We start from the raw sequence: 20,208 nt of genomic DNA, 5'->3' as shown, positions 1-20,208 counted from the left end.
GAAGTTTGATGGAAGCCATACTTTGATCCTGGGTGAGTAAATATGCACGTTTTTGTCACACAACAATGTACAAACACAAAGCAGAGAGCAGAAAGAAAACAGGGCTGGAGTACAAAGTCTCAAGGCGCATACTATATTTGATTAAAATGTTTTATGTATGTATTTTGTTATGGAAGATATTGGAGCATGTTTATTGTTTATTCATCATTTTCTAGTTGTGGTAAGAATGACCAGGAAATATAAACATGCGATGAGAATCTCTTAAAAACTACTTTTTTCTGGGGCTAGTGAGATGGCTCAGTGGATAAAGTTGCTTGCTGCCAAGTCTGACAGCCTGAGTTTGACTTTGGGAAGAGTGTATGTGATAGGAGGGAACAGATTCCAGCACATCATTCTCTGACTTCCATACCCTGGCCATAACATGGGAGCACCCAAAAATGAAGAAGGAGGAGGAGGAGAAGGAGGAGGAGGAAGAAGAGCAGGAGGAGGAAGAAGAAAATGAGGAGGAGAAGGAGGAGGGGGAGAAGGAGGGGAAGGAGAAGAGGAAGGAGGAGGAGGAGAAGAAGAAGAAGAAGAAGAAGAAGAAGAAGAAGAAGAAGAAGAAGAAGAAGAAGAAGAAGAAGAAGAAGAAGAAGAAGAAGAAGAAGAAGGAGAAGGAGAAGGAGAAGGAGAAGGAGAAGGAGAAGGAGAAGGAGAAGGAGAAGGAGAAGGAGAAGGAGGAGAAGGAGGAGAAGGAGAAGGAGAAGGAAGGAGAAGGAGAAGGAGAAGGAGGAGAAGGAGAAGGAGGAGAAAGAAGAAGAGGAAGAGGAAGAGGAGGAGGAAGAGGAAGAGGAAGATAATAGTAATAATAATAATAACAATAAATATTGATACAGAGTGGGCAATCCTGGAGGAAGCCAGCAGGAGGACGCCATCCAGTGAGGGAGGTCCTGCTTGTCCAACCACACAGGAAATAGTGTGTTCCTCTGCGCCTATACTGCTGTTGGAGACAGAGGTTAGCTGGTTGCACCTGAAGGTGTATGACAGGCAGGCCAACCCGGCCACAGGGCTAAAACCAAGTCTTCCAAGACACCACATAGATGGCAGAGTCTCACTCAGATTTCCACTTCTGCTCTCTCATTCAGCTTCACGCTTAGGGGAGTAAGCAAATGTTTGCCTGTATGTTTGCTTTTCTAAATGAACTTTATTATAAAAATCTCACAAATAATAAAAACACACACTGAAAATAAGTTACAATTGGCATTTGGAATGTGTACTGGCTGGTTTTGTGTGTCACCTTGACACAAGCTGGAGTTGTCACAGAGGAAGGAGCCTCCCTTGAGGAAATGCTTCCATGAGATCCAACTGTAAGGCATTTTTTTCAATTAGTGGTCAAGGGCAGAGGGCCCAGCCTATTATAAATTGGTAGTCCTAGGTTCTATAAGAAAGCAATCTGAGCAAGCCAGTAAGCAGCACCCTTTCATGGCCTCTGCATCAGCTTCTGCCTCCAAGTTCCTGCCCTGTGTTGAGTTCCTGTCTTGACTTCCTTTTGTGATAAACAGCAATGTGAAAGTATAAGCTGAATAAACCCTTTCCTCCCCAGCTTGCTTCTTGGTCATGATGTTTTGTGCAGGAATAGAAACCCTGACTAAGACAGAATGGAAGCTGTGAAGGGTCACACTAAATTTTACACTTTCAATTTAGAGTAACTACAGAAATCAGGAAAGTAAAAAGGGGCCATTGCATTGGGGGCAATAGAATGGCCATTGCAGAGGCTATGGGGGAATTATGGGGAGTGAGTGCATTGTGGGGCTAGGGATCATTGGGAGACCATTGTGGACACTAAGGGGGTCATTTCAGGGGCTAGGGAGCATTGTGGGGACTACAGAGTCCTTGGGGTGGGCTAAGAAGCAATAGGAGGAGGCACTGAAAGGCTGGGGGAACAATAGAGGGCCACTGGAGGGGCCGGAGGGGGGGAATAAAGAGGTCACTGAAGGGGCTAAGGGGGCAATAGAGAGGCTTAAGGGGTAAATGGGGGGGTGTAGCAAGGTACATGTACTCTGAAGCAGAAAATGGGGACAGCAGAGTGGAGCTCTAAATAGGGACAGGGGTGGGCACATAAAAATAACAGTAAGAATGTCTGAAAAGCCATGAGAAGTCTTAGTATTAACTATCTACCTAAAATTGTCAATAATACCTCTAAATTAGTGTACAAATAAGCATAGATAGCTTAAATGAAAATTTCCCATCTGTACTGAAAATGTTCCCACTAAGAGCCAAAGACCATCTATGAAATACCGAAACCCAGGTGTGAAAATTCCCCTTTCAAATCACTAGTCAGGACTGTCCAACAGACTTCCCAAACAGACTGTTGTGATTGTCATTGGTTGCTCCCAGAGGTGGAAGGTAAGTCCCTATTGCTGAGGCAGGCAGATCTCTGTGAGTTCCAGCCCTGGGTTCCAGGGCAGCCAGAGCTACATAGTAAAACCTCCAAATATTCCCCCAGCACCCCCAAGACCCCCCCATCATGATGATCTCCCTAGGCTCAGCAACGGCCCTCCATTGTCCCCTCGTCCCACCTCCCCCAGTAGCTCTCCTAGCTCCAGAAAAGGCCCTCAACACCTACATGAACTTCAGTTATGGGTCCCAGAGGCTCGGAGCTGGAACTGACCTGAAGCAAAGCAGAGCAAGCAAACACACAGCGACAACAAGCCACGGCTTTTTCTTATTACCAAGGTAAAACAACATTGCACACCATAGCTTTTTCGGCTTATTTTTTTGTTTGTTTGTTTGTTTGTTTTCGAGACAGGGTTTCTCTGAGTAGCCCTGGCTATCCTGGAACTCACTTTGTAGACCAGGCTGGCCTCAAACTCAGAAATCCACCTGCCTCTGCCTCCCAAGTGCTGGGATTAAAGGCGTGCGCCACCGCCACCCAGCAGCTTATTTTATTTTTATTCTTTGGGTCTCACTATGTAGCTCCGGCTGGCCTGGAACTTAATGTATAGATCAGGCTGGCCTGGAACTCTTAGAGAGCTGCCTGCCTCTGTCTCCCAAGTGCTGGGTAAAGGCACAGGAATAATTTTTGAAAACAGAAATAATTTTAAATGTTGTGATTACGCTTGAGTCAGATTATCCCTTCACTTAGAAAACTGAATTGTGTTAGTGACAGCTTGAATTTAAAATGAGAGGCATTTTCTGAGTGTGCCTGGACCTTAAGTAGAATAGTATTTCAATATATTTATAAAAAAAAAAAAACCAGACCCTTTAGAGCCTGGTGGTGGTGGTGCACATTTCAGTCCCAGCACTCAGGAGGCAGAGGCAGGCGGCTCTCTGTGAGTTCAAGGCTAGCCTGGTCTACAGAGTCAGTTCTAGGGCTACCTAGAGAAGCCCTGTCTGGAAAAACCTAAAAACAAAAACCAAACAAAAACTAGAACGACAACAACAACCCCCTTGAACAGAAATGTCAACAACTTCATGGATCTTCTAACCTACTAGCATTCTGCTACTGCTGAGCATTCTCTGAGGGAAAAATAGAAGCCGATAAAAATGGATGAGCCTAGAACCATTATGTAAGGAAGAAGGGGGCATATTATAGTGAGCACTTCAAAGTTTATCTGCTTGATCATTAATACATCTGACTTCATCAGTCAGAAATAACTGATGAAGGGGGGAGGGGAGGGGAGCCTCTTGCAGCAGGAAGTCCTGGTTGCTCGCCTGATTGTGGTGTGCTGGTAAATGTTTAACAACCGGCTTTCTAAAAAGAACCGGAAGGACCTTAGCTCTTGGCGGCATTTGTCCATTTTGTTGTTGATGTATTCACTAGCACCATGAGTAACTCTCACAACTCGTGCTAAATACATTTATTTGCAAAAGACTGCAAACTGGGCCTCGGAGGACAGGTCTGTAGGCAAGGGTGCTTGCTGTGCCAAAAGGACCCCAATTTGATTTTCAGCACCTATGTAAATAAAGCCTGTGGCTGCCCATGCAGGTAACCACAGGACTGGAGGTGGGAATGGGGTGTATAGAGACAGGTAGATCTCAAGAGCTCTCTAGCCAGCCAACCTAGATGAAAGGGTGGGTTTCAGATTGGGTGGTAAAAAACTGTCTCAGAAAAACAAGGCGGGGAGTGATAAAGATATCTAACAGTAAGTATGGAAGCACATTTGAATATAAACATGTGCACACAGAATACATAGCCCACCCCCGCCCACACATACCCTTCAAGGCTCATGAGCCGGGGCGACCCATCTGAGCTCATTTACCCTTTACTTTCTTCCACAGGGACAAGTATCCAGATTTTAAAATGACATTCTCCACCCTTCCTCACAGATAGGAAAGACCATAGGAGAGTGGCTGTCGGCGAGTGCTGGCAGAGAATGTAGGAGCATTGGTAAATAGTGTCTCTCTTGAAGGGGCTTCAGGCTCAGATCGCTCAGAGGCTATGGCGGCCATCTGTAACTAGCCTGAAAGAAAAGCCAGGAGGCTGGCAGAGTATACTGTTTTAATGACCTTGAGTTGTCTCTCAGCCCCTGGAATCCTCCCCTGGGTTGTCTAGAAGCCATGGCTTATGCAGACATCGTGTTAAAAGTAGGCAAACTCATTCTTCTCCTGCGTCAATGGATACAGACCTACCAAAGGGAGAGTGCCTCTAGACACAAAACTATTGAAAATTTGAAAAGATCGTACAGTCCCCTTCAGAAATCCATTGTTTTGTTAGTGTGAGTTTGCCTAAAACTCTCGGCTTAGAGACAGAAACGCTTCTAAGCACAGCACTGTGAAGGTTTGGGAAAAGGCCGACCTGTTGTATATAGGCTACAGGGAGAGGCCATGTTGAGTACCAGAGAGGCATCGGCACACTTGTGCTACCAGCAGCGAGTCGCTTAGCAGTTGGCACGTTAGCACCTCATCTACAAAACAGAAATAATGCCATCCATACTAAAAAGATGTATTTTTATTGTTAATTCTATGTGTATGTGGGAGGGTCTGAACACCTGCATATAGGCATCTGTGGCAGCCAGAAGAGGGCGTCAGATCTCCTGAGCTCGCTGCGCAGGAGGATGGGATCTGGGAGCTCCCAGTGTAGATGCTAGGAACCACACTCAGGTCCTCTGTAGGGTACTGTGTGCTCTACCTACTGAGCCAACTCTCTGGCTTCTCAGCGTGTTGTTTGAGGGGTTAATAACCTGCGCAAAGGTCTTAAAACAATGCCAGGCAAGCAGGGAACACAAAACCGGCAGCCGTCTTTACCGCCCTTCTCACACCCGTAATTCAGTAGGTTTTAGTGTCATCTAAAGATTATGAGGATGGGCTGTATTTCATGGGGATGTCTGAGACTGAGACCAGGCCTTTCCAGGGTTCTGTCCTGTGTCCTCCTGCTTAGTAAGCTCTGCCTTAGTTAGGCTCTTATTGCTTTTATTCATGACCACGGCGACTCTTATATAGGAAAATATCTAATTGAAGCTGGCTTACAGTTTCGGGGATTTAGTCCATTATCTTCATGGCAGCATGCAGGCAGACACGGTGCTGGAGAGGACAAGAGTTCTACATCTTGATCTTGATCTTGCAGGCAGCAGGAGACTGTCCCACTGTGCGTGGCTTGAGCATATATAAGGCCTCGAAGCCCCACCTCCACAGTGATGCACTTCTCCCAGCAAGGCCACACCTACTCCAACAAGTAGTGCCATACCCTCTGGGCCTATGGGGGGCAATTAAATTGCCACAGCACCCAAACGCCCATTTCTCAAACTGCGCTCCAGCTTTGGCAATGGCCCTCAACTTGACAGACTCACAAACCCCAGAGACTGGCAACTCACAGATCCTATCGCCTTCCCAACATGTCATGCTCTCTCCTTGCTCCTCAGGGCCCAGTTCCTGTGATCACTCCTTTGTCCATGCCCTCTAGTGCCTGACTCCCTTCCATCACACTCACTGGCAGAGCCCCAGCTTTCCTGACGCTCAGCTTGTCCTGCTTCAGTCAACTTAACCTGGCTGACTGGGTTTGCCTTAAGTTTTGATGGTTAACCTCAAATGGGTACTCGGCAGTGTGGCCTGGCATTTTCACCACAATTTCTGTACTTCCTGTGCTTTCTGACTCTGAGAAAATGACTGTCTAGAACATTCCTCTCTTCTACCTTCTACTCTCCCAGCCACCCTGTCCCATTCTCATAGAGAGCAGGAAGCAGGACAAGACCTCCCTGGCGCTCCCACCTCTGCACCCACTATCCTGGTGCACCTGGGCCTCCCTGCCTTCCCTCCCAGCCTCTACTTCCTCTCTCTGCACCACTGCTCTGGCTTCTGATGTGCAGTGAGCCTATGAAGTAGAACTGCCCTTTCCTCTGCTGGGAGGGATGGGAACTGTATTTGTCTAGGGTTTCTGGAAGAATGGAATACGATGAATATATGTTATGAAAGGAATTTATTCGATTGGCTTGTGTGAAGGGATTGGGCAATCCAACTATGGTCCTCAGCATCATACGGAGTTACTGGCTGTCAGTACACAGGCTGGATGCTTCCTTAGTCCAAGCCTGTGGCTCAAGGCCTGGAGGAGTGCTGGTTTTCAGTGCACATTGGAAGGCTAAAGACGCTAGGTTCTAATGGCACTGAGGAATGGAAGCAGGCAAAACCAGACAAACCAAAAAACCAAAACCATGAGCCCAAGTTATCCCATTTCTCTGGTTAGCTAAGATATTTATTACAGTAAAGGAAGGTTCACCAAGCAGGCTAGCAGTGAGAAAGAGCACATTTGAGCTTGGAACCAAGGAGTAGAGGGAGGGAGTATCAGACTGGCCAGGAAGGGCCTCACTGAAAAGCACGGTATGAGTGACAGGCAGGTGGGGAGAGCCGCATGGACATCTCTGGGAAGGGACGTTATGGCCATACACTGAGGTGGAGCTGTGTCCAAACTGATCTGCAAGGTGGAGGTGGCCGGGATGGCTCAAGGAATCGAAGAAAGCCTAGGCTGGGGTGAGAGAGAATGGCACAGAAGGTAGATCGTGCATGGCCTCCATGTGGTAAGATTGTTATTCTGAGAGAAGTGGGAATCCAATTGATTCTTGTTGTTGTTGTTTGTTTTGGTTTTTGTTTTTTTTAACAAACAAAATGACTTTAACAATGAGGTTAATCACAATTTACAACTGCCTCAAAAATGCCCGTTTTGAAAGAGTATCCAAATTTTTATTAACATTTAAAGAAATAGTCTGCAAGGAGCAAAATAAAAATTTATAATGTGCACAGTAGTAGTAATTATCATTTAGGGACAGTAGACATACACCAAGAAAGGCCACCTGTAGTGCTATAAATTACTTTAATGAACAGTTACATAATGCCACTGTATATCTCTAGGATTTTTTGTTCATTTTTATTATATGTATATGGTGCTTTGCTGGCATGTGTCCAGGCCCCATTTTATCACTTATATCATGCATGTTTCAATGAGGCCTTCCCTGGAGTGTCCGGTGCCCCAGAGGCCAGAAGAGCGTGCTGGATCTCCCAGAACTAAAGTTATGGTTGTGAGCTGCCATGTGGGTGCTGGGAGTTGAACCCAGGACCCTCTGGAAGAGTAGTCAGTGCTCTTAACTCCTAAAGCATCCCTTCAGCACCCCCTTCAGGAGTTAAGCAAGAACCATGCACTGCCTTTAGTTGCCTGCATCTTTTAAAAACATCTTTATTTGGGTAAAATTTACAATCATAGAATGTATCTACTCAAAATATACAATCATATGGCTTTTGCTATATCCACACAGTTGTGTAACTACTAGATTTTATTATTAACCCTATTTTGGAATCCCTTTATCACACTGATATCTTTAGTGATCCTCCCAGGTCTTTCAATCCTGCACCCCACACTCTAATCCTGGGCTTTCCTATTCTATTCCTATGGCTTTGCCTACTATGAACATCTTACACGAAGGAAGCAAATAAAATGGGGTCTGAATTTCTTCATTTGGCAGAATGCCTGATATTTGGTTGTTTGATTTTATTTTTGAGACGACAAGTCTTACAGAGGCCACGGTGGCCTTGAAGTTACTATACAGCCAAGGATGCCCTTGAACTTTTGATCTTGCTCCAACCTGGAGAGTGTTGGTATTACAGGCCAGCACCATCCCACCTGGGTTGTTCTGTGCTGAGGGGGGAACAGAGGCTCTCATTCCACGCTGGGAGACAGAGGAAGTGTTCTTTTCCTTTTCTATGGCTGAGTAATGTTCCCATGTATGGATATACCTCACTCTTCATCGACAGAGGGTCTGTAGAGGGAGGGAAATGACTCCGAGTGGCATTAAAGCCAGGCTCACTCTAGCTGTTGCCCAAGGGACCAGAGAGCAAACAACTATGTCAAATGCTGCTTTTAAGGAAAATAAGATGAGATCCAAGAATTGACCAGTAAGTGCTCAAATAGTTTAATGAAGAAAGGAATTTAATTAGTAGAAATATTCTTATGTATAATTTATAAATGGCATTTTATGGGTTTATGGGATTTGTTGCATTTCCTTTGAATAATTAAATATGGAATACAGATATAATACTTAAATAATTAATAAGAATTTTAAGTGGAATGCTAGGCATGTAAAGGTACAGGAATAATTGGAAAGTGTCATTAATTTGTAGTGGCCTTTGGTATTTCTTTATATTGCTGGTAATGATTTTTTTCTTTTTTTGGTTTGTGGGGCATTTACTTCTAGAATAGTTCTTCTCTGAGCATAACTCAACATTATGATAAGTGTCCAAGATTTCATGCCAATTTCCAGAAACTGACCAAGAAAAAAGTTGATTGTTTCAAGAAGGTGTGTGAACAGATCAGCAAGCTGTGAGCTCCTTTGTGTGTGTGTGTGTATTTTTGTTTTGTAGGTTTTTGGGTGGTGGGTGGGAACAGGGGCAAGACTGTCATCTAAAAGATTGCACCAAAAATTTACAGTACTACAAGGGTATTTCCCAGTCCAAAGCCAGCCTGGGCTATAGAGAGAGATCCCATTTTCAGGCAAGCAAGCAAGTCAGTAAACAAGAAAGCAAGAAAGCAAACAAACAGAGGGACTGGGGGTGAAGTTCAGTTGTAAAGTTCTTGTCCAGTATGCATAAGGCCATGGGTTCGATTCCCAGAACCTAATAAATAAAAATATGTGAAGACCTGTAATCCCAGCACTGAGGATGTGGAGGCTGGAGGAAGAGAAGTTCAAGGCTTTTCCCCTTCAACCGAGTTCGAGGTCATCCTAGGCTGCAAGAGACCTTGTAACAAACATACAAATAAATGGTTTCTGTCATTTGCTGCAGAAAGGGTACATACTGGAAATAAATGCACCTACCTAGTAGTTAACAGGTCACCAGTTTGGGGCTCATGCCACCTAGAGGGCCGGTAAACCACTGGGTCAATGATTGTGGGGCCTTTAAAATACGTTTTTAGGACGATTGGGTAGGCTTGGTGGCCGTGTTCGAGACTATTTCAGAAAATAGCAGTGGCTTTGGAACTTGAATGGCAGCTAGGCAGGGACCAGAGTCGGAGGCAGGCGCGGGCGTGGAATTTGGAGAGGATCCCTAAGCGGCAGCGGGCGCGCGCGGTGCGCGTGTGAGCGAGGGCGAGCGGCGGGCGGGTTGTGCGCCGGGTATTGGCAGGCGGGCTGTGGAGGCTGGGCGGTTCCGACTGCCTGACGCCAGCGCGACCAGATCAATCCAGGCTCGGGGAGCGAGCGGGCGCACCAAGGCGAGACCAGGGCCGAGGCGCGGGGACGGCGGCCCGGAGCTAAGCAGAGCGTGGGGACGGCGGCCGGGAGCGGATCGGAGCGCGAGACCCGGCGCCGGGTCTCGTGCGTCCCCGCCGATGGGCGCGCCGCCGAGCCGGTAAAGCCGAGCGTACCCGAGCCGACTCGAGAGGGACTTGTCCTGTGCCGCGCGGGGCGCACCGGGACAGGGACCAGCACCGGGGGGATCCCGGGCGGGCTCCGGGCGGAGGGGGGGCATCCCGGGCAGGCTCCGGGGAGGATCGGGGACAGGCTCCGAGGGGATTCTGGGCGGACTCCGGGGTCAATCTGGGACGGGCTCCGGGGAGGATCCGGGAGGACTTGGGGACCCGCGCTGAAGGGAATCTGGGACGGGCTCCGGGATGCAGTCCCCCCACCCCCCATGATGGCGCCTCGCGGCCGCGAACCTGCCGCCAAACCTCCCGGTCTCCCCGCGTCTTTGTCGGGCGTGTCCAGCTCTCCGGGGACCCCCCGTTCCGCATCGGGCCGCAGCCCCATTGTGTCCCCGCCCCGGCCTGCAGACCCTCGCGGGGACAGCGCTGTGCTCTGCTCGGGTCTCCCGGGATGGACGCGCGCGCCCCTGTGGGTCCCCACGCAGCCTGATTTGGGGCTTGAGGTTAAGGAAAGTTCGCAGCGTAGTTCCCTCTGATTTATTCAAAGGTCTGGCGGCCTCGCGTCTCCCCCCCCCCCCAGGCCCCCCTTCCGCCTACACCCCCTGCGTCGCCCAGTGTCGCCTCATTCCTTTCCCTTTACCGGATTCGATTGCTTCACTGCGCGTTCCGAGCGCCGAGAACAACTGTTCTCGTCCAGACCGTCTTTGTTAGTGTTTCTGTCCCGGGGTGGGGGCGGTGGGCGTGAGAGCGCGGGCCTGTGCGGCCGCTTTGCGGGCTGCGTGCGAGGGTTGCGGGGCCAGCGTCTCCCCGAGGTACTCTGGGGAGCCAGGAGGGATCGTCGCCGGCCACATCCAGACACTGTGGTAGTCGCAGCTTTTGTTTATTCGGAGGCACATGCAGTTTTTCTAAATGCACGGTACAAAATAATCCAGCCGAGAGCTTTCCATCTGCAAATGCCAGCCCGTGCCACAGCCATCTAAGAGAGCATCGTTGTAGAGTGCGTGTTGTCAACCCCTGGCCTCTTTCTTCCCCCTTTCTTGGGTGACATCTGAAGTTTTCAAAGCATGGACTGAAAGGAGTTGTTTGGTTTATGTAATGTCTTCCTCTTGCTGGAGCAAAATCACAGCATGCCCGTTACAGCATCTCTCCCTCTAAGGGCCTGTGGTGGGTAATGTGCCCACACCTCAGCACAATGAGAAAACTGTTCCTTGACCAGGTTCATTTTTCATCGTGTTTATAATTACCACTTTAAGTTTTACCGGAAGCTGATGAGCTGTGCTGGAACAATTCACAAAGAGTCGAGGCAGAGGCAGTGTTCACTGCCTGGGTGTTTTCAATCCGTGTGGCTGTTTTGCACCAGCGTTACTCTGATGTAGGTACTAAATAGGCTGTACTGACTCTGGGGCTCGCCCTCCCCGTCTCTGCTTTTCTCATTTTCAGTTAGATGATATTTCTGTGAAGGTGGCGTGCCATCTGTGTAAGTCTGCATTTCTTAGGAAACTGTAAGCCAGGGTCTTGAGAGATGGGTTTTCTGGGGGTGGGAATGCCAGAGGCTCAGGAGGATGATCAGACCTCTTCAGAGGATAGGGATTTGTCCTTGATTTAGTTTTGACCCCTGCAACCATAGGTAGTAATCAAATACACTCTTCCTTTTGCAGTGTCCTCTAGTTTTATATCCTTGGAGAGATGGTGGTCTTGACATTTTGGAGGAATAACCGGGTTTTGTTTTGGTTTTGGCAATTAAAAATGCCAAACTCTTGTTCGCCTTGGAATTTAAATTCCTTTTCTGGTAAGTTCATGAGAGGAAGTAAATCTTGGTCCCCAGTTATGCACATTAGTTAAAAACTAAATTTCGGTTTCTAATCTTGATTTCCAGCTATTCTGGGCTCAAGATAAAAATGCAATAATGTGGTAGATTGGAAGAAGAATAAACGCCGATGTAATTAGATGAGCATATTTAAGCTGCAGTAGCCTACATAATCAAGGCCAAGTTGTGTGTGTATGTATAAAAGATCTCATTTGTGTGGTCTTACAAGGCTAATGGAGGCATCGCCGAGACTTTATAAATAATGTAAGTTGTGTGTAATGCGGAGTCTCCAGAGAGGCAGAGAGAGCATCATTACCAGCCTTTTCAACCTGCTTGAGATCTTAAATTGATTTACAGCACTGAACTGGTGCAAAATGATCCATCAGGATGACATGGGGTCAGCCTGTAAAAGTCTATGATGTCAGCCTATTAGTTCAGCTATCATAATTAAACCGTGTTATAGGGGCAGCTAAGCAGGACTCTGGTGTTATACTCAGATATGGGTGGTACATGGATTTTGTTTATGATGGAGAGGGGAGATGGTGAAGAACCCCCATGTTTCTAAAGGAGGGAAAAGGGTTCTGAACTGCGATTTCTGGGGTGGAGGTGCTGCATCTTGTTACAGGTGTAGCTTTTCATTTGATGCTCTGGGATGGCAATGGGGACCTTTGCAGTTCCGATCTTTGTATCAAATGGTGCTTATGTCAGTGGGAATTTAACTTGGTCTTCTGGATCCTTTGAGATATCAGAGGATGGCATACTTCTTTGTTTCTGACCATTTATTAGCTCTGAGCTTGCACTATTGCTGGTAAGAGAGTGAGGATATTATTGCTTTAACAGGTCATAGTCACCAGGCTTCCACTGAAAACGTAACAGTGACTCAGGCGGAAAAGAAAGACCCTCACTTTTGCTTAAGTTCTTGTAATTTAGGCACTCGTCTATTAAAGTAGAAATAGCTTTGTCTCTGTAGCTCAATTATCATTTAAGATACAATGTTGCCTGCACCACCCACATTTCAAGTAGTCATATGTCACTACCATGTTGAATGGAATGTGCGTGGGACAGTTTTTATCCACACAGAAAGTTCTAGACTCTAGAATCAAGAGAGTTGACCCAGGACACCAATGCACAAGTATTTTTTCAGAAAGGCAGTTTGGCAGCCAGGGCTGCACACTTCTGTCTCAAAAACCAACCAACTAAACAACAATAACATCAACACCAACTTCAGTTTGGATGGTGCTTGAAGACAATGGTTAAAATGAAGTTGGCTTTTCAGTAGAACCTGTTTGTCCTTTGTGACCATGATTTGGAGCACTAGGTAGATGGAAATTATTATAGTTTTTTTTTCTCTCTTTCTGAGTTTTTTACTGTGTGCCAGGCATTGTTTATGGCGGTTATAACTTATTTAAGCCCTGGAACTTCCAGAAGAGTGTTGTCCCCATCTTACAGATAAAGAAACTGAGGCAGAGTGACTGTGTGTTGCTTCAGGCCACACAGCTGGCAAGTTCTTAGGATTTACAGTCTAAGCAGGAATACGAATGAAGCCGTCTGACAGCCTAAGCCTCATTCTTAACTCTGTTTTATTGGTTTTCTGTTTTGTTTGTTTGCTTTGTAAACTTTTTCCTCTTGAACTCTCTCATGCACAAGGAAATTTTCTGTGACCTGAGTATACAAAGTCTGTTGGTCTACAAACCAAATACTTACTGATAATTAGTTCTTATTAAAGGCCAGCAGGATGGGTCGGTGTGTCAGTAAGGCCGATGAACTGAGTTTGATTCCAGAACCCACATGGTGGAATGTAATTCTTTAGTATACATTATATATCCACATACATATGCATATACATACCACTTCCTAAAAAGGAAAATACATTTGCTAATTAACTAGATGGACAATCTGTTTGTTTATTTTACATTAAAATCGGCTGAGCATACAGGACATGGGGCCTCTTCAGATTTTCAGAGTTGATTGATACTTTGACTTCATAATTGTCAATGCTGAGAATTGTCAACCTAAGTATGTCGTGTCAAATGACAGAAGTGTGTTTAGGGCTGTTTTAGAAATTATTGGGAATTCTAACCTAGTCCCAAGTCAAATTCATTGAACATTTTATAAAACTCAAGTCCGGCAACTCGAACACTGATGTGTAGATCAAACATTCTACCATAGTCCAGTCCAAGGATACTAGTGTAGGACGTGCTGCAGGAGGTGTGGGAGAGCGTCGAGAGACTTTGTTTCCTATAATCAAACTGTTACTTAAAAAAATAAAGTTAAAAAAAAAAAGCCTCAACATTTATCTGTGTCTGTGAAGAAGGTCGGTGCCCAACACGGGAAAGTTAAGGAAAACCCACTGGAGTCTTCTGTATGGGTCCCGGAATCAAGCTCAGGTTATTAGGCTTGGCCATAGACACCTTCACCCACCGAGCCTTCTTCTGTACCAAGGCATTGCAGTTCTGTAAGAGTTAAAAATTTGATGTCTATAGTAAAACAACATATATATGATATATATAAGTTTTTTTCTCTGTAATTCATAACATAGGATAGTCTCAGGTCGGAGCCGACATGTTGCCCTTAGTGTTACTAGGTGGTATAAGGACATGCATAGGCAGTGCAAAGCATACATGCTACATGTTTCAGCCCAATTATACAGTGCAGCAGGGGAGCCAGGAACACCTTGGATTCATCATCTACGTACGTATCTGTCTGTCTGTCTGTCTGTCTGCCTACCCACCTTCCTACCTACCTGGAGACCCTCAGGTTCACTGTCTGGAGATCCTTAACATTGATTTGGAATACCCAGTAGGCTTTGCTTTGCCAGTATGGACATGACTCTGCTTTTACTTTCAGGCCTTTAAACACATTGATTCCTTGTCGTCCTTTTTCTTTGGAGGGGTGCTCTCTCCCATCACTCCCGTTTTATTTTCAGGCCTTTAAACACATTGATTCCTTGTCGTCCTTTTTCTTTGAAGGGGTGCTCTCTCCCATCACTCCCGTTCATCCTTTTCTTTGGAGGAGTGCTCTCTCCCATCACTCCCGTTTAAGCAGCACTTGATTTGAAGGCCAGTTTTCCAGGAAAGCAGTGCATTCACAAGTCCTGGCAGTTGTATCTTTGCTCTTCTGATTAATTCTCTCCACTTGCCCTTTGTGTAGCTGTGATCAGTCCCAAGCTGACACTGCTGCTGAAGAAAGTTGCAGTAGTCTAGTTTATCTGTCTTATCAGAACGCCTCTGCTTCCCCTGAGCTGCTAAATGAAGCAGCTGGAGATAAGAGCGGTTCTTGAAAATTCCTTGGGGACTTTTTTTCTTTTTTAAGGATGGGTGTCAACTTTTGTAGAAAGTCTCACAGTTCGGATGCTCTTAACTTTTCTGGAGGAAGGGTTAGAGCTGTTTAAGAATCTTGTGGAAGTGTGGTTCAATTCCTACCTGGTTCCTACATCCTGTATCCCCGTCTTCCTATCCAGGATGTTGATATGCCCTGGTGAGTCTGTGCATAAGGCTCCCAGGTGCAGTACACTATTTGATTTTGAGACTGTCTTGCCAAGTGCTTCTCTCTGAAGATGCTAAAGATCTTCTCTCTGAAGATACTAAAGATGCTTACTGTTAAACACTGCTTTCAAGAGTGTCTAATCCAATTGGTTGTTACCGAAGTGGCCAATCTGAGGTCAAGAGAGGTTACCTGGCTTGTGTAATGTCTCCCACCTAACTGATTGAAACAGAAAGCCAGACCTGGATCCTTTGTGTACTGAGAGCCCATTTATTTGTTTTTTCCTGTTACGCTCAGTGTTCCTGAGGCACTGGGCTGAGCACATCCTGGATCTTTTGGGGAGGGGAAGAAAGAAGAATTTCTTTTGGCATAATTTTGATGTTTTTATACCTAACATTGTTTGAGCTAAGTAGCAATTAAATCTGACAGCCATAGAGAAATGTTTGCTTTCTACAGCTTAAAATTGATTTTTTTCTCATTCTAGAAATCGAAAAGAAAAACCTCATGTCTGATTTAATCAATAGGGTCTTATTAGAAATGGGCGATTCGAGGCTGTACAAAGTTCAAATTAAATCAACAGTTGTGACATATTAAAAAAAAGCACATGAAACTCTTCTTTTAACTGTCTAGACCACTATATTCCTCACTAAAAGCTGAAGTTTGAGGTCTGTCGGGAAGGAGCTAGGTGGGTAGTAGGAGAGAGTTGGTAAGGTATGGGAAGAGAAAGGGTAATTTAACTATAAAAGGGTGGAGAAAATATAAGTCAAAATGATGTTGAGGTTGGCGAAATGTCTTAGTGTTCTGTGTGGTGCTAATGTTTAGAAACATAGAGAGCATTTCTTCTGAAGTCTATTCTTTTCAGTCCATAGTCCTTTTTTGCCGTTATCGGGTCGTAGAAATAGTCTAATTTGGCCATCAGTGATCTGACTTGTAGCAAAAACACATGAAGTATACTCAGCAAATACTTAACTCTGCAGTGGCCTCCTTTAAGTTAAGGAAAGAAATGAAACCAGGAAGCACAATACTCCTGCACCTACTTCAGATCCAAACCGATCATTTAGGCGTGTGCTGAGACGGTGCCCAGTTAGTCTGCAAAGCATGACCAGGATCTTCAGGGCCCTCATTTTCAGAAAAGATGCTGTCGTGAACAGTTCACACTTCAGTGCCTGCATCCATTTGGTGGAGGCATTGGGAACTGCCCTGTTGGGAGGGTATAGCAGCTCAGCTTTGCAGTTTCCTTTATAAGCTGGAAATGGGATTTGAGAATAGAGTCCCCGCTAGGAAGAAAGCCTCAGACCCTGTCAGGCTCCAGGGATCCCTTGCCTGTTGATTCTCCTACATCTCTTTTCTGTGTGGTTCCCAGAGTTGGAAAGAAACCCTTGTGTTTCTCTTTGAAGAGCCCACATCTGTGTTGTGGGGAATTGGTGGCGTTGGTTGCTTCTCCTTCCTCCCTAGTACTGTTTATTTTTAGAGATACTCCTGAATTGAAAGAAGGAACACATAACACAGATCAGCATTAATGAAACATCCATATGTTTCGTAGTTCAGGGGGTCAGTGAATGTTCATGGTCATATTTGGGAAGCAGAGATATAAAAGAACCTACATGCTTATTCAGAAACATGTTCTTATACTGAATTTTTAAATGCCTCTTCCTTAATTTTAGAGCTCCTGTGCAATATCTTTTTCATACAATCTCAGAAACTTTTAGGACCTACTTACTCAAACTGTGCCGTCCTGCTCCTTGTCTGCCTCTGGTTTCTTTACTGTGTGCCTCTGCAGAGTGGAATCATTTCAGACTGGCACAGCTATTTTTCCTTTCAGTTTCAAACACCAGAAGAAAAAAAAAAGAGTATCTAATTATCTTAAACTACTATAATTAGGCATTAAATTAAGACATTCATTTAGTTAAATTCAAGTTCCTTTATTTGTTTAGATTGAAAGAAAACTTTTTTTAATAGAAGAGGGATATAAGCCCCCCCCTTTTTTTTGGTGTAGTATTATAGTCAATGTATATGTTGATTACCTTTTTTTTTTTTTTTTAGTTTTAACAGAGTAATTCATGAGAAGATACACAAAAATGAAAGAAAAATCAGTACCTCTGTAAGAATTATTACAGGGCAGTGTGGGGACTCCTGTGGGGTAGAAGTACACAGGGCTTGTATCTATAGGGAGCACAGTGGATAAACAAGGGTGAGTGACCCCGTAGCAGCCCTGTCCAGTGGAAATTCTCCAGTGGTGTAAGTGCCGGCCAGATACCACCGGTGACTGTCAAGCTCGAAATGTGACCAGTGCAGCTGAGGAATGGCCTTTATTCATGTTGGAGCTTGGTGGGCGTTCCTGACAGACCCTGAGAGGATGGGGCTGTGAAGCAGTCCCAGTGGACAGTTGAGGGTTTGTCCTGTGCTGTAATGCAGAGGGCAACGAGAGGTTCGGAGAAAGTTCCGTCTCTGTCATGCGTTTGGAATCTGGTGGGGTATGTTGCAATTTCTTTTTTTTTTTTGTAAAAGCTTTCTTTTAAAGATTGTCAAATCTTTGATAAAATGGAAAACGAACAACAACAAAAAGCCAAAACTAATGAAGACGTGGCCATTACACGGCTGTGGGATTACGAGAGGGATGTCAGAGATGACCTTTAAGCTTTGAGTGTCAGTGGCTGGAAGCCTGAAGCAGCCACTCCATAGTAGTGAGGGATAAAGCTTGTTCAGGCAAAACATTGGAATGGATGTGAGGATTTCCAGTGAGATGCCAAGTTAGGTTCTACAGGTAGTTAGAGAGACTCAGAGCTACGGGTGGGTCCTGTGGAGGGTGAATAGCTACCTACTCTGTACCCAGAAAGCCCAAGAAGAGGAGACAGCTTGTAAAGTCACCTCTTCTATCCAAGCCCACACACAGGAATTAGGAAGAATTTTTGAAGAAGTCAAAAGAGACAACTGTAAGAAAGATGTAGCCTTGGAAGGGTCCCGTGGGTAGAGGGTCCAGAGTAGGCTCAGAGAAGAGGTATGCCTGCCACTTGGGTTAAAGGGGGGAAAAGCATAATTAACTGAATATAATTGTGGAGAGAATGAGTATATTAGGAAATGGGGAATAGATTCTTAAACTCCTACTAGTCCCTTAATATAAGACTATATAGAGAGGGTACAGAGAAGGGACATCATTAAAGAGTGTGATTGTGATCTGGAGCACAGATGACAAAATGCTGACCCTGTAATGTCTGAGCAAGAACTAGGTTATCCAAGAAAGTGCCACAGCAGAGCGCACGCTGGCTTGGGCTGACCGTCCGCATTGCATTGCAGGGAACTGGTGGCTTGTGTTAAGATTGTGCCCCATCAAGCCCCCAAACACTCATATTGTAACTTTGAAAAAGTTGCTATTAGCCTGTGTTTCTTTTCCACTAGCAGAAAAATGGAGATGATAGGACAGCCCAAGATTTGCTCTGGACGTGAAAGAGAAATGGTTTTGTATTTCATCTAGTTTGAAGCCTGTTTTCATGTTCTACAAAGGAAAAACTGTGTAGAGATATTAAGACTGTTAAAATGTAGGAGCTGCATCTCCTCAGGGACCAGTGCAGAGCCAGGAAAGGGTCAGCATGGGACCAGCCACCTAGTGAGCATTCAGCTTTGGACACCGCTTAGACAAATCAATGTTTTTTATAGTTGAGAATGTTAACAAGGGCAGCATCTCACCCATCTAGATAAAGGAGTTCTGGAGGAGTCTAAATGGCCTCCATGATTGCTGAAGAGTTGACAACGGGAATCTTTGGAGAAGGGAGGGCAGAAACAGCCACGTTTGAGAATTTGTGCTACAGCGTTTTCTTGACAGCTGCTGATGAAGGATTTTAGAAGGTGTGGTAAACTGAGGGCGATCCCTTTAACGAGCTAGATAAGTTATTTAGATTGCTCAGAGCTGTTCAAAATTATTATTCTGAATTTATTCATGCTTTTTTTCAATTGGCTTCCCACCCAAGCACTGGGATTAAATTATCTGTGTCTTCTGTTTGTTTGTTCTTTTTACATAATTCATTAGTGTTAATTTCCCCCCACTCTGACAACACATAATTAATTCAGATAGATTCTGGGATGGAGTCTTACTGTGGTAGTCAGAGGGAAGGCTGGCAAATGGCAGTCCGAAGGCATTACCACTTGGTAGCTGCCAGGCCTTCTAGAAGTGCCACCAAGGGCCAGATCCAGAGAAGAGATGTTTTATAGATAGGACAAATGTCCTGTCAGTCTGTGTTCACCACAGACAAGTATGCAGACAGCCTGACAGCAGGTCTCAGAAGAGCTTGTGAGTGAGCAGTTCACAAACAGGCTGGGGAACGTATCCTGCAGCAGTTCACCCCTTTGGAGGGGCAGTGTGCTTCCTTGTACCTTCGTGACTTCCTCCCTGTGTCTGTCTAGCAACACTAGGCTTCTCCCAGTGAAGGAGAGGAGCCCAGTATTTCAGGGCAACCAGAGGGAAGCAGGGGCTGCGGGTGTGTGTGTGTGTGTGTGTGTGTGTGTGTGTGTGTGTGTGTGTGTGTGTGGTACTTGTAAACGCCACCCATTTCCTCCACAGTAGCCTGTTTCCTCCAGGACAGGTCTTGGGGCCAAAGGTCACCTTGCTAGAATTTCACATTTCTGGTGCTGTTAGGGCTCATGCGCATGGCTCAGTCAGCTGGCAGAATTAATGAGCCTTGAAGACACTAGTGTTCCCTAGCACACTGGGAAGTAGGTTCCCCTGCCCTCCTGCCTGTGTTGTAGTATTAGATTTCATAGTGACATTTTCTCATTTACGTGAGATAACAGTGATGTCTTATAATGCGGCTTTGGTTATCGAGACAGACTGGTTCATGAAGAATCAGTGAGAAAAGTTCTCCTGTGGAGTAAAACCTCTTCTAAAGTTAAAAAGACATCCAGAATTAATCCCCGGGTTTTCTGTTATGGATAATAGTGGGCAGGGGTGTAAGGACTTTTCATGCACTACCCAGATGAGGTGTGCTGGTGTTTGGCAGGATCTTGACCCAACTGAATCAAATTCTGTCTTGCCTCAGCGTCAGGTCGAAGGGTGCTGCAGCTTGCCTGTCTTCTCACCATCACCTTTAAATGGCCTGAGAACATT

The 20,208-nt window shown here is 45.5% G+C and overlaps 1 protein-coding gene across 2 annotated transcripts in view; it reads left to right on the top strand.

Annotated features, from left to right (window-relative positions):
• The first annotated feature begins 9,523 nt into the window (after positions 1 to 9,523).
• Positions 9,524 to 20,208, top strand: part of Smad1 (SMAD family member 1) — a 59,924-nt gene continuing 49,239 nt past the window's right edge. Inside the window, exon 1 of one of the 2 annotated variants that reach the window (XM_031340421.1) lies at positions 9,524 to 9,807. The gene's annotated coding sequence lies outside the window, so the exon portion shown is untranslated. The remainder of the gene's footprint in view (positions 9,808 to 20,208) is intronic. The other variant, XM_031340422.1, reaches the window with a different exon arrangement.

The sequence above is a fragment of the Mastomys coucha genome, unplaced genomic scaffold, assembly GCF_008632895.1.
Source record: "Mastomys coucha isolate ucsf_1 unplaced genomic scaffold, UCSF_Mcou_1 pScaffold22, whole genome shotgun sequence".
NCBI lineage: Eukaryota > Metazoa > Chordata > Mammalia > Rodentia > Muridae > Mastomys > Mastomys coucha.
This window is presented reverse-complemented; position numbering and strand designations above follow the sequence as displayed.